The sequence below is a fragment of the Eubalaena glacialis genome, chromosome 10 (assembly GCF_028564815.1).
Source record: "Eubalaena glacialis isolate mEubGla1 chromosome 10, mEubGla1.1.hap2.+ XY, whole genome shotgun sequence".
Lineage (NCBI taxonomy): Eukaryota > Metazoa > Chordata > Mammalia > Artiodactyla > Balaenidae > Eubalaena > Eubalaena glacialis.
Genome location: NC_083725.1, coordinates 3,680,190 through 3,693,248, shown reverse-complemented (window position 1 = coordinate 3,693,248; position 13,059 = coordinate 3,680,190). Strand labels below are relative to the sequence as shown.

Sequence of the window (13,059 nt, the reverse complement as noted above, 5' to 3'; positions counted from 1 at the left end):
GGCTCTGGGGAAGGCTGCACCTTTCCAACTGTCCTCCAGTGGAAAGCACCGGAACTTCTCAGTAACGTGTGCACACAGCCTTCAGAGTGCAGGGTTTGGTGATTTTATACACATCCCTCTCCCCGGCCACCCTGTACATATCCAGTTGCTCTTCAAGCCCCCAGGACCTGTCCTGAGGACTCCCTTCGCCTGCCCTTTGCTCCTTACGGACCAGGCCTTCTCCGTTCCAGTAACAGAAATCTGTCCCTCTGGCAAAACCTGTTCAAACTCCACCTCCTCCACGAAATCCTTCCTGAGCATTCCAGCCAGAAATGCTCTCTCTCCTCAGGCCTCCTTTGGCACTCAGTTCTAGAACACAGATTTAGCACCAGAATTGCACTCTGGAACATAAATTATTTTCTCATGTTATCTACAGCTTGACTTTTCCAACTAAATTGTAAGCACCACAAGAGTTCCCCCTAACAAAAATTTCCCAAGGTGAAATATTTGTTGATTGACTGGCAATTGTTCTTATTACAATGAAAATTTACCCCTTTGTCTTGCTTTCAAAAACGAGTCAGTAACGCTGAGGGGGCAGGTATGCCAAACCTGCAGTTCCTGCAAGGCGTTTCAACGTTAATTCTTTATTTGTCTCTGCATTTTTTCAGAGTGATACGGTCACTAGCTGAGGTTTAAGACTGCAGAGGCCTCCTTAGGAGGTCCCATTTTGAGACTGGCACGGCTGTGGCTGTGATGAATGAACCATCAGCCACGTTACTCAGGCACAGGAGACTCTATTTGGTACCGCACCACACGCAGCTCATGCCATCACTCTCAACCCGAGCTACTTGTCGCCCATCCAAGAGCAGAGGGGGCTGCCAGCGCAAACTTTATTTAACCTCCACTCTGCCAGACAGTCTGCATTCCACTCAAGCTAGGCATTCCAGCTTTGGGGGCTGCAATCCCCCAAGCCCAGGGCTCACAAATGATTCTAAGAATAGGAAGTCTGAAAGGTAATGGCAGGGCAAGAATGGCAGACGTCGATGGAGATCAAGAGCGGCACAAAGCTGCTCTTGCCCAAAATAACCATCACAATCGTATTGTTATTATTAGGGCTGCATCTCCTTCTTATAGGGCTTTTCATTCAGCGAGTCTAAGACGCCTGATGAAAGGGATCCAGTAGCAAGAATTCCTGTTCCTGTTTATAGAAGAGGGTCACCAAAGGGAGGTGGATGCGATGACCTGGTCAGGTTCTCTGCAGGGAATCAAGTGACCCAACTCGTCTTCACCTCAAGCCACATACACTTGTGTGACTTTAGCTAAGGTGAAGGATGTGCACCAGCGTCTCACCTAAGTGATTTGAGGGAGAGGGGCAAGGACCTGAGAGTCAAAAAATTTAAGTCCTCCAAAGGAGCCAGGAGAATCCTAAACAAGAAGGCTTCAAGCCAGCATTAGTTCTAGCTCAGCTTCTCATTCACAGACGCATACAATAGGCTGGCTTGCCCTTCTCTTTGTCCTCAGGAGCCAGTAGTACCTGTGACTCAACTCTTCAGAGAGATCTTAACATCCACTCTACCCTTCCTCGCTAAGCATAACATACGACAGCAAACCTGGGCACCTCGGTCACCTTCAGGGCACGTTTTACAACATATGAGTCTCACGGTTTTGAATCAATGGTCATTCACTTGATGGGAACAGGACCTCAAGCTGCATTTGGGCAAGGAGGTCCTCTTTGTTCTCTTCCACAGTGACTGAGTGTCTCATGCACACATGCTTGATGCAAAACAAATGTGTGCACGTGGCAAAATATAAACTTATACAAATGTACTAGACTGTACCTCATCAAACTCTAAATGGGGGTGTTGGGAAGAAGAATCAAAGTGTGAAAAAGTAAGAGTAAGCTGTTCTTAACCTAGGAGTGGGAAGGTTAAAAAGAAATCTGTGTCTTGAAGCAAAAGGAATGGAACTTATGTGTCTGCAATCCAGTGTGTCATAACGGCTTTTCCAGCATCAGTTTCTGGAATCTGCTGCTATCACTATTAAGCTAACAGACAGCTCAAGTTTCAAGGGGGATATAAACACACATATCCCTTGGACTATTTACTATTTACAAATTATTTACAAGAAATCATCTACTAAATACAAATGTTATTGTTTATGTAATACAAGATGCATGAGGTAAATACGCTAAAATAAATACGGTAGAGAATAGAGCCTCAAATAGCACTGGTTTTATTTTCTACTACTATTCTAGTTCTGATATTTGATTTAGATATCTTCTTCTGCCATCCTACCTTTTTCCCAAAGAAAAGATGAAGAAAAAAAGCCAAACCACATCTGTTCTGTCTGGCCATCTCTGAATGATTCAGAGCACAAAGAAGCCTTACTAGGGGGCCCAGAATAGGCAATAAAATGAGAAAAAAACAACAACAGATGTACACTAAGACATGCAAGAGCCTCTATGATGCCAGACATGGGATGCAGAGATCAGGGCATCCATCCCACTGGGCGCACATGTCCAGTCCAAGCTCAGAGGAGCCTGGTCTGAAACAGCTATACGTAGAGGGACGAAGCTGTGGCTAAAAAGGAGACAGTTTGATACTAGGGCTTAAGATGGCACTTCAAGGTTAGCAGAAGGTCATTTTCCATCAAAACAGCAGAATCAAATCTCAAGAGTAAGGGGAGAAAGCTTTAAGGGACCACATCTAATTAGCCAAATTCCCCTCACTTCTTTTCTAAGATTGCTGCTATGGCTGAGTAGGAAGGCCCTGAATAAGTATGGCTTAATGGGGAGGGAGGGGGAGAAGGACAGTGAAATAATAACAGAAAATATTCCTAAGAGCAATAACAATATTCTAACAAAAATGCCAGGTGCAGTCTAACTGAAAGGCAGTAACGGGCTCCTTCCTGAATCCTCTTCACCCGCTGGGCTGTACCTCTGTATCCAACACAAGGGCGATGGCGCCTCAGCCACTTACAACCAACCGGAAGTACCAAATACAGGTCAAAGAGAAGGAGAGAGAAAAAGAAGATGACATTAAAGCTTCTGTCACTTTAAACAGATCTACAGACTGCAAGTGTCCACTCATCCCGTCACCCTTAGAGGAGGGTTAACAGTCATTTAAATGGGTTGTTGGGCACAGGATGTTTCTCAAACTGCGGCTGAACAGCATTAGAGGTCATGGCGTCTGCTCTGTGGTTTGTGACAACGTTTAAAAGAACACCTAAATGTAAATAGGTAAGAACAGAAAACATAAAAGTGCACCTCAAGTTTTGGGACCCTTTTACTTATGCATGTATATATGGATATAGCAGATCTGTATTTGTGTGTGTGTGTGTGTGTGTGCGTGTGTGTTCATAGTGGGTCATGATGTAAAATGTATTTTTTACTGTGAGATGAAGTTTAAAACAAGTTTGAAAAACATCGACATGGTATAAGGAATTAAGAGTTCCAAGAGAAGGAGGAAAAAGCTCAAGCCACATTTTTAGCCTCCTGGAGACAGTCCCCACCTCCACCCGCCCCCAAGCACCCTGTAAAATGTTTACAATGGCATAAACCCGAAGACTGTGTTCTGTACCCACAGTCCTAGCACATTGCTCTGAGCATTTGCTCATGAAATCAGTAGGCCCAATCTATTGGGTGGAGAGAAAGGAGATCTTGAGGATGATGGTGTGGGTCCAAGGTATTTCCCATTACACAAGTTGTTTTTGCCAACTTCACACCTGATAAAATTCACAGTTCCCTTCCCTCTGATTCCTTTCCCAGGCCTCTGCCTTCCTGCTATGGCCCCTTCGTGTGTTTACAGACAGTTCCTCCCTGTCTGTGCTCAGCTCTAGGCTTCCCAGTCCTACGGCAGCCAGACCCAGGTTGCTCGGCTGTGCCTGAGAGAGTTCAGGCCCTCTGACTGTGTATCTAGGTCACAATCCTTTCCTGCCCTGTGTGGGGAGAAGAATGAGGAGGAAATGAACTTCAAGGGCAAGAAACTCCTGCTTCTTCCTCCCAGTGACTATTGTGAAATCTAAAGTGGCTTGTAGAGTCTCACACAATTTCTTCTTTGATTTTTGCTTTCATGTTTTAAATCATGGATCCACATCTTTAAAACATGTGCTTCAAAGGAAGACTACTGACTGAACATCATGATTTAAGAATCTGAGTTCTATAGTTTTATATCTAGCCACAAACAGTTTTTGTTTTTGATTAGTAACATATAAGTTGCAGATACAAAATTAATATGCTTTAAGAATTGAAGTATTTTTAACCAAGGAGGTTAAAGAAATCCTCTGTTGAACCTTCGAGGTTATCTTTTCCAATCTCACCAATTCACGAATGAAAACACTGAGAAAAAAACAAGCATTTCATAGCAAGAGGCTTATAGAAACATACAACTTTAGAGCTGGAAGGAAAGAGGTTACCCTATCTAACCTCCTCCCAAAGTAGAAATCCCCTGTGTGATATCATGGCAGAGCCAAGGGTTCTGGCCTCTGACTCCAGAAAGTTGGGCTTTTATCTTAGCTCTGCCACCAATGAGGAATGTGACTTTGGGGAAGTTGCGTAATTCCTGAAAAGGGTAATTTCAATTCGTTAGGGATGCTTCTTAAATACTGGCACCAAAATCTGCCTCCTTGTAACTTCCAGTCATTGCTCCTATTTATATCCTCAGAAGTTTAACAGGAGGTATTAAAGTTACTTGGTCAAATCTCTTTCAAAAGACAACACTATGCATTTTTAAATTCAGCTCTTATGCTAAGTCTCCTCCACAAGGTATACATCTTTGATTCTGCCAACGTCAAGGTTGAGCACACAGAAGACACTCAACATCAGACGAATGAAGGAGAGAAATGAACCATTCCTCATCCTGGTTCCCTCCTCTGGGTGTGGGCTGCTTTGTTATTCTCTCTTAAAATGGAGTGCCCAGAACCAAACACAACTTCCAGATGTGCCCTGACCAGCAAAAAATGCAGATTAGTGCCTTGCTTGATCCAGACACCATACTTCTATTAATACAGTCGAAGACTGTGTTGGCTTTTTGGGCACACACATCAAAGCACTGACTCATACTGAGTTTGCAGTCAATTAGAACCCTAAGTCCACATACGTACTTTAACAAAAAATCACATGCGCCTGTTAAGCCTAGACTTGTCCTTTTGTACTTGTGTAATTTTTAAAAAAATCTAAATTCTGATTTATAATATTTATTTCTATTAAATTCCATCTTGTTTGCTTTAGACTATCATTCTAACTCTTTTAATCCTTTTGAATCTTAACTTCTGTCACCCAGAGTATTAATTATACCTCTAACATTAGAGTTACTTGCAAATTTCTGATGAACAGGGTAAGTTCAATGCTCTGTCACTAGAAAATGCCCTCCAGGCTATCAATCTATTAGCTACTTGGGCTAAAGACACTCAGTTAGCCATGGACCACTTAAAAGTACCACAGTCCAGACCATGTATGTCCATATGGATATTAGGAAAATATGGCATAAGCTTGTTGAAATTCACAGACAATATAACCACCAATGCATTCCTTTCATTTAATGGTCTGATAGTCCTGCTAAGCAAGAAAGAAACCTTGCTAATCAGGCAGGGTGCATTCCCACTGAATGCACACTGGGTTCCAGGGCTTGCTGTTTCTCTTCCTGAGTGTTCACAAAACATCTACTTCATAATCTACTTCAGAAATTTCCAGAGATAAATGTCAGGGTCAGGAGCCTGTATCCATTTTTTAAAAGGCCAGATATTTGTCCGTCTCCAACCCAACACATCTCTATACGGAAATTTTCTTAATGATCTTAGGTCTTCAATGATAAATACAAATTCTTTCAGTTCCATGGAACAGAATTCATCTGGGTCAGGTACATGAGTTTTAAAGCAGACTGAATGCTCTCTTATTATTTTCATTCCTATTTTAGTCTTCAATTCTAGTTTAATCACATTTGCTCAATTTTTCTTGTTAGACCCTTTTCCTTTACAGAAAAAAACAGAAATTAAATACCCTAGGCAAAAAGTATACCAATTCGTTGTTGAATAAATGAATAAATGATTTCTCAATGTAACCAGTTAATACTACAGCATCTGTTCCAAACAATTTACCTGTATTTTCTTTGTTCTTCTTGTTTTTAACATGTGCATTTTTTTTGTTTGTTTTTTTAAAAAATCTTTTCCACTAACATTTATCCACAATGTCAGCTCCTTCTGAGTCAAGCTTTTTGGACACCATTCTTATCAGTTCTAGTTTCTGTTGTCTGCATTACTCAGTATGTGTCCCCTTTCTCTGTTTTTTATATATGTTCATCTATAGTCTGATCTCAGTTAACTACTCTGGTTTCATTTGATGCTGATTCTTTTCCTTTCTTACTGGAGTCATGTGTTTGTTTATTCCATTTACTCAGTACATACTGGTTGAGCTTCTTAAAACTGCCAAAAGAATAAGATTGTAAAATTTTGAGGGGAGGGATCTCAATTCATTTTGGTATATTCCTCAGCATTTACTGTAAGAGTGCCCTTCACATAATAAGGCATCAAATATATACTGAATGAATCAACCTTATTCCAAAACTCTCAGCGATAACTTCCAGTGTTAAAACTTTAAGTTCACTTGTTATTATGGCATATGAGACAGGATTCTCTGTTATGTTCTTCTGTGAATTCTAGTACCTCTCACCTACCTCTACTTTCCTCTCTCTGTCAGCTGTTTTCCATTACATCCACTTTTAGCTGTATCTGAGTTTTTCTTGCAGCTTCCTCCTCTTTGCTGAGTTGATGGGTCTCCTGTCAAGTATACTCTTCCTACTACCCTTGAGTTATGTTCTAACTGCAGTCAGGAGTCCACCAGGTGAGCATCGTTTGCCAGAGGAAGAAAATTTAAAAACCTTTCCTCTGTACCAGCTACACAATTAACTATTCATTCTACATTTTCCTTTTTCTTCCAAAGACAGAGCTTACAGATAAAAGAAAGGATGAAAATCTAGGCCTCCAAGTCCTGAAGTTTTCTACTAAAAATCTCAAAATTGTTAGAGATATAGTCCATGCTTCCTCATGTGTCATTATTTCTTTTTACACAAAGGTAGGTAATAATCTATTGATTTATTGATTTAATAAGCAACAAGAAACTTCCAGCATCACCAGTCAGACATGCTGTCGAGAAGGACACTATGCCATTCCGTTAGTTATGCTTCTCAATCCACACGGTAGGAGACAGAGTCGCCCTTGACTTCTCCTCTCCTCCACCCCTAATCCACGTGCCCCATGCAACACCACATAATTATTGAAACAATTACTGAACCTAGTTGAGCGACCTCCTCAGTGCTCAGTTTCTCATGAATTCATCACCCCTTTACTATCGCTGTAGCAATCACCTTAGTTTCGGTCCCCATCACCTTTCATTTCTGTCAGTGTAACTCTTTCCTAATTTGTCTCCCCGGCTCTAATGTTTCTTCCTTCCATTAATCCTCGACAGCACTATTGAAGTGCTTTTTCTAAGTTATAAAGCTGATCATGTCATCATCTATTTAAATTCTGTACATGGTTTCCTAATAAATGGGGGTCGAATCCTACGTTCTTTGAATAGCGCACAGGGCTCTGTATGGGTCGGTGCCTACTGAACTCTTTGGTGTAATCTCTGGCCACTCTGGCTGCACGTCGTATATTCCCAATCGTACCTGACTTCTTCGAGTACCACAAATATGCCACACTGCTTCACAACTCTGCCTTCAATGCTCTATTCTACAATGTCAGCTCTCGATTTCCCTTCATCCTTTAAATCCTATCTCAGATATCATCTCCTCCATAAGCCTTCCCTGGGCTTCTCATAATTTACTTAGTCCCTTCTCTTAATCATGTACAGAGTTCATTTTAAAGTCCTAACTTCATACTATAACTCTTTATTTATAAGATTGCAGGGTAGGAATTTGGGGTCTTTTTTTGTATTTTAATCACTTAACATAGTGTCTGGCACATAGTAGGTAATCAATAAATATTAGTTACTAAGTGAATTACTGATGTAAATGGGACAAACACTGGTCTTAAAGCATGGCGCACAGCTCAAACTAAGCTGTGCAGAAGGCAAACCTCCCAATACTTAAAGCAGCGAAAGAACAGTGAGCTCTTAGTTATTTGTGCTTATGGAGGAGGACAATAATTTAAAAAAAAAGTAGACAATCTAGAAATCCTTTGTATTTGGCATTTGAGATGTATTTATATAAGCATTTGGCAGATTTATTTTCCTAAGAACTTTTGTTTAGGCTAATATTAAAATTGAACTGTGTGCCAATATACCAGCTGTAGGGTGGATGTTATAAGAAGTATACTGGGTAATAAGTCAGCTGAGCTACAATTATGAATTCGTCATGAATAATCCATGCAATTCACACCTGGTTATGTACTCCCCCGGAAGGGAAGAGAGGTGGAAGGCAAGGGAGTGGGTCAGCTGGGCTTCGTGTCTGGCACACTCCATAAATCCTAGAGAGGAGAGACAGCTGCCAGCAGTCTATGTTTTTGTCAGTTTTCCTGGCAAATAGGCCCAGAGGACAGAAGAGACTGAAAGTCAAACAAAAGCAAAGGGGTTATGCGGACCGTGAGTCACACTTGTATTCTGGGAAGTGCTCCTGACGGACGGAGCAGCATCGAGCCGATTCCAACCCATTACTTGAAGCTATAGTAAGAAGAATACAAGGTAGCAGAATGTCTGGGTACCAACGGCCAAAAGCAAAGGTCTGGCTACCTTCCTAACAAATACAGAATGAGAGGGAGCCGCTTGGGGGTTCTGTGTTCATGGGATAAATGAGATTGATGGCAAGTGGAAATGTTTAGAAATCTGTTCTAGACTTGAGCAGTGTGACACTTGTAGGATTCCAATTTTAAAGATGATTACACAAATCTATGCCCCTCTGAAGGCCTTCAGGACAACTTTTCTCAGCCCCACACTATGTGGCCATAAATGTACCATAAACCAGCTCTGAAAAATCGAGACCGATAGACCTCAAAGCTGGGCAAAATCAGTCACACGTTTTGGATATCTGCCCGTTTTTCATCTGACCCAAGTAAAAGCAGCAGCAGGACATCTTTCTCACAATCAGTAACTCCCTCCGAGTCTCTGGAACCACCATGTCTCTCCTCCAAGCCTGAGAGGTTCCTGTCCAGAAGAGGCCATCACAGTTTTCACCCCAACACTGCACATAAAACTGGTCCATACCCTTCAGGGGAAAAAAAGCTCGGTAGCCAGAAGAGCCACAAAGGCTTCACGTAGCGTGTTGTAATGAGTGAAAACAGCACTGAAAAGCCACACACAGGATTGAGCCTGGTTTGGCCACTTAGAAGTTGAAACAACTCTCTGAGTTCTGGATTCCTTCTTAAGACTGATTCTTGCCTTGCTTCCTTCACAAAGTTAACGAGATGAAAGGAGAAAAATGAAAGCATTTTTGAAAGTGCTTGTGTGTTTGTGTATGTGTCAGAGAAAGACTCCTTTGGATCCTCTTGAAAAATTCTACCAGATCCAAGGGACTAAATGATGGCAGGATGCTGAGGGAACTTTGCATTTCATGCTTTAGTTTTCCTTTTGTAAGACTTACTCTTCTCCTGGCAGGTTCAGGGATGTAAATATTAGAAGGGCGAACCACCTTGGTACTGTTTACAAAGGTTGAGGAGGGGCTCCCTGGGGTGATGGGTAACTTGAGGACACTATTTCAGAATCCTTCCTAAAACGAGACCTGTCTACACTAAACTATGAAACAATCACCACAGGGATTGCAGGATTCAAAATGACTCCCTTTCCTTCTTTCCTTGGTCCCGTGTGAACAGCAAGCCTGGCTCGTTCTCAGTCACCAGGTAGTTATCCTGACCCTTTCCTTTCTCAGCACCTACGGTAGGGAGGTGGGTGGGGAAAGGAAAGGCTGATTAAAATGGCCACGCATTCAGAAGAATACTGTGTCTGGTGGAGGGTAAAGGTCAGGGAGAGGGAGAGAAACAGAGCTGGAGCACTGGGAAGAAGGGCAAGACACAAAGAAGGGCAGCAGCGGGAATTTAGTGGTTGTCTTGACAACCAGACCCCTGTTGTTCCCAGTGACTCTACCTCACAGGGAGATCTCCAGGCTCTGCTCTGGGCAAAGACGGTCACTACAGGAGGTGAGAAAGGAGGGGGACTTCTGGAGGAGGGAGAGGTGATAAGGAAGCATGTGCTCCACTTGATGCGCCGGCTCCCAACGTCCACAAATATTAGAGATCACAGATTTAGAGTGTGCTCAGCCACGATTTGGAAGAGAAGAATTAGGGATGTATGTAAACAAGCAGACATGGCAGAGTTTCAAAGTATGCTGTGAAAACGGCGAGAGTAAGCTGGAAAAGACTAGCCTTGAAGAGAACAAAGGATGAACCTGAGAAGCAGATGTCGAAGTTAAGAAAGCAGGACAAACATTGGCAGAAGACGGGGAAGAAGGAAAGTGACTATAATGAATAGAATCACCTTGGGGGAGAAGAACTACCCGAAGGTATCTGTTCTAAGTTAACTGTCTACAGGCAGAATTTAAAAACCTTTCCAAACAGAAGGCTATCCATCCGGACACTAAGAATACAGGACACAGCAGTGACAACTCCAGAATCTCCACACAGCAGAGATTTTGGGGGCCCGACTTGTGGTTGGAAAACAAGAGGGAGACAGGAGGAGGTGGCAGAGGGAGTACCTTGAAGCTGCATTTACACAGCAAGCACACTGTGTTTACATAGATTCTATATTTATGGGGGTTAAATCACCCCAAGAAAACCTTTGGTCCTATAATTATATCAGTGTTAGATAAAAGTATGTTTCCCACCAATTCACCTCGACTCCCTCCCTGCTCCAGTACCAGATAGGCTGCAGGGCACTTAGTGAAGTCTCTGTCTCAAGACAGAGGTAAAGGCATTAACGTTGGCTCCGTCTCCAAACCAAAGTTGATAGGAAAAAGCCAAACGATCTCCACCCGTGGCTGAAAGCAACAGGCTGATAAGGTTCCCAGTATCAGTGCAATCTGACAATCTCTACCTCAGTGACATGTGTATCTAGGACTCTGGTATCCTAGAAGGGCCTTCTTGAGCATAGGACCAACTAGCTTACAGAGAGTACTGACAAAATTTTTCAACCTCAGATGTCCAGCTGACTTTATCAGCTATAAAAACCCTGGTTCACTCTGGGTTCCTGAGTCAAAACTGTTCTCAACAAATCAGCTCTAGCACTGAGCCCCCAAGGGGCAGCTCACACTGCTCAGAGAAGTGCGTGCTGAAGGACAATCAAAACAGGAGGAAGGGGAAGGATAAAAGAAACTGGGCTGGTCTCAAAGTCAAGGGCACGAAGGAGAGGGCAGATAAGTTGCCTCTGAATCATGGAGCAGGACAACGAATGCTTTCATTACTATCAACACCAGGGCAAGGACCTAAAATTGCAGAATAAACACAGCTCCCTCAAAGAAGGTAAATAGGTATCGTTTAACCTGCAGCGCCACCTGGTGCCCAGGGAGAAATCCCATCCTAACTCCCCCAAGCAGCAATGGCCCGGCGGGCTTTCCATAACGTATTTAACAAAACAAAAGGATCCCTCTCTCTGCACACACACACTCAGAAAGGGGCTGGCTGAAAATATTCAAAATATGTTTAAAGGTTACTTTTAATTGTAAAAGTAAAAATAATGTCCCTTTCCCTCTTTAAACATGTTTCAGTGCCTGGAACATTCTTTACCCTAAACTGGTCTAAATGATTCCTATAATGCAAGGTCTAGCTTTAAACACTTTCCTCTCTAAAGCCTACCTAACATTTACCCCCAAGAATCCTTATGATTATTTTTTTTTACTGTGTTTATGGTCTATACTGTGTCATTTGACCTCACACTGTTCAGTATTTCTGATTCTTACGGATTATCTCTTCTCTTAGGCTGAAAGGACCTTAACACAGAAATGGTGCCACAGTAGGTCTGAAGAGCTAGCTCCCAACAAGTACTTAAGTAGACACAGGCATCAAATCTTACACAGACTTTTCAAAAATTATCTGTAAAGAGATCACCATACAAGAACCAAATCAAGTGAGTTTCCTAGAAAGTAAAGGAAGAGGGCTGGCAGTACCTGGGTTAAGGGGCAGTTCCCTGGTTCTGAAGCTCTGAGTTTCTGCTCTGGGTGTGACTTGGGGAGATGTCAGGTAAGTGTGTGAGGAGGACACGATGGAGTTCAGAGACAGCTAACATGAAGGAAGAGACCCTGATCTGAAGGATACAGAAAAGGCCATCTGTCTCACGGGGTCTTTGCTACCAACAGATCACAAAGCAAGGTCACTATAAAGACCTCGCCAAAAAACCACTGCAATGTAAACACATTATCCGCCCTACATCAGACGTGGGACTGCCCTAGCAAATATGAGTCCCAAGGAAATGGAAGGTGGAGCTTGTAGAGATGGACGAGGACTCCCATTTATTGAGTGCCACATGGCAGGCATGCATCAAGAGGCTTCAGTCACTTCCTGAGCGAGGCACTGTTACTCCCACTTGGAGAGTAACTGAGGCAAAGGGAAGTTGAGTGACTTGTTCTAAGTCACATAGAGAGCAAGCCTCAAAGCATGATTTGAATTCAGACTTCAAAGCCCACGCCACATCCTTACTTCCCCACGTGGAAGCAAAGAGGCTGAGAAGGCAAAGCAGCAACAGATGCTTCCAGAGGGGGCAAGCTTAGATGGGACCTCACAGTGGGAGGCCCACGATGGCAGACGGCACTGCGTTCTTCTGGAAAGGAGAATGCCCCCGGAATGGAGATGGCCCGAGGCCCAACCACGGCTTTGGGAATGGGAGCTGCCCAACTAAAGACCTGTGGGGCAGGCAAGGAAGGGGGTTTCCGTTTACATTTGTGTTTCTCATCCCCAGCAGTGCTGAGGAACCTCTGAGACTCTCACCAGTGACGAGGAGAGGGACTGATTCAACTGGAAGGGCATGTGATGTTCATTCATCTGACAAATACTAAGCCTTCCATATGCGCGGCTAAGTGCCTACAACAGAATGGTGAGTAAGACAGAGTCCTTGCCCACAAGATGCTGACAGTCTGAAACTGTCCTCAAAAAGTGTCTTAGGTTCCT

The 13,059-nt window shown here is 43.1% G+C and overlaps 1 protein-coding gene across 10 annotated transcripts in view; it reads right to left on the bottom strand.

Annotated features, from left to right (window-relative positions):
- SNX19 (sorting nexin 19) overlaps nucleotides 1-13,059 on the bottom strand; it is a 38,634-nt gene that overhangs the window by 4,243 nt on the left and 21,332 nt on the right. The window lies entirely within an intron of this gene.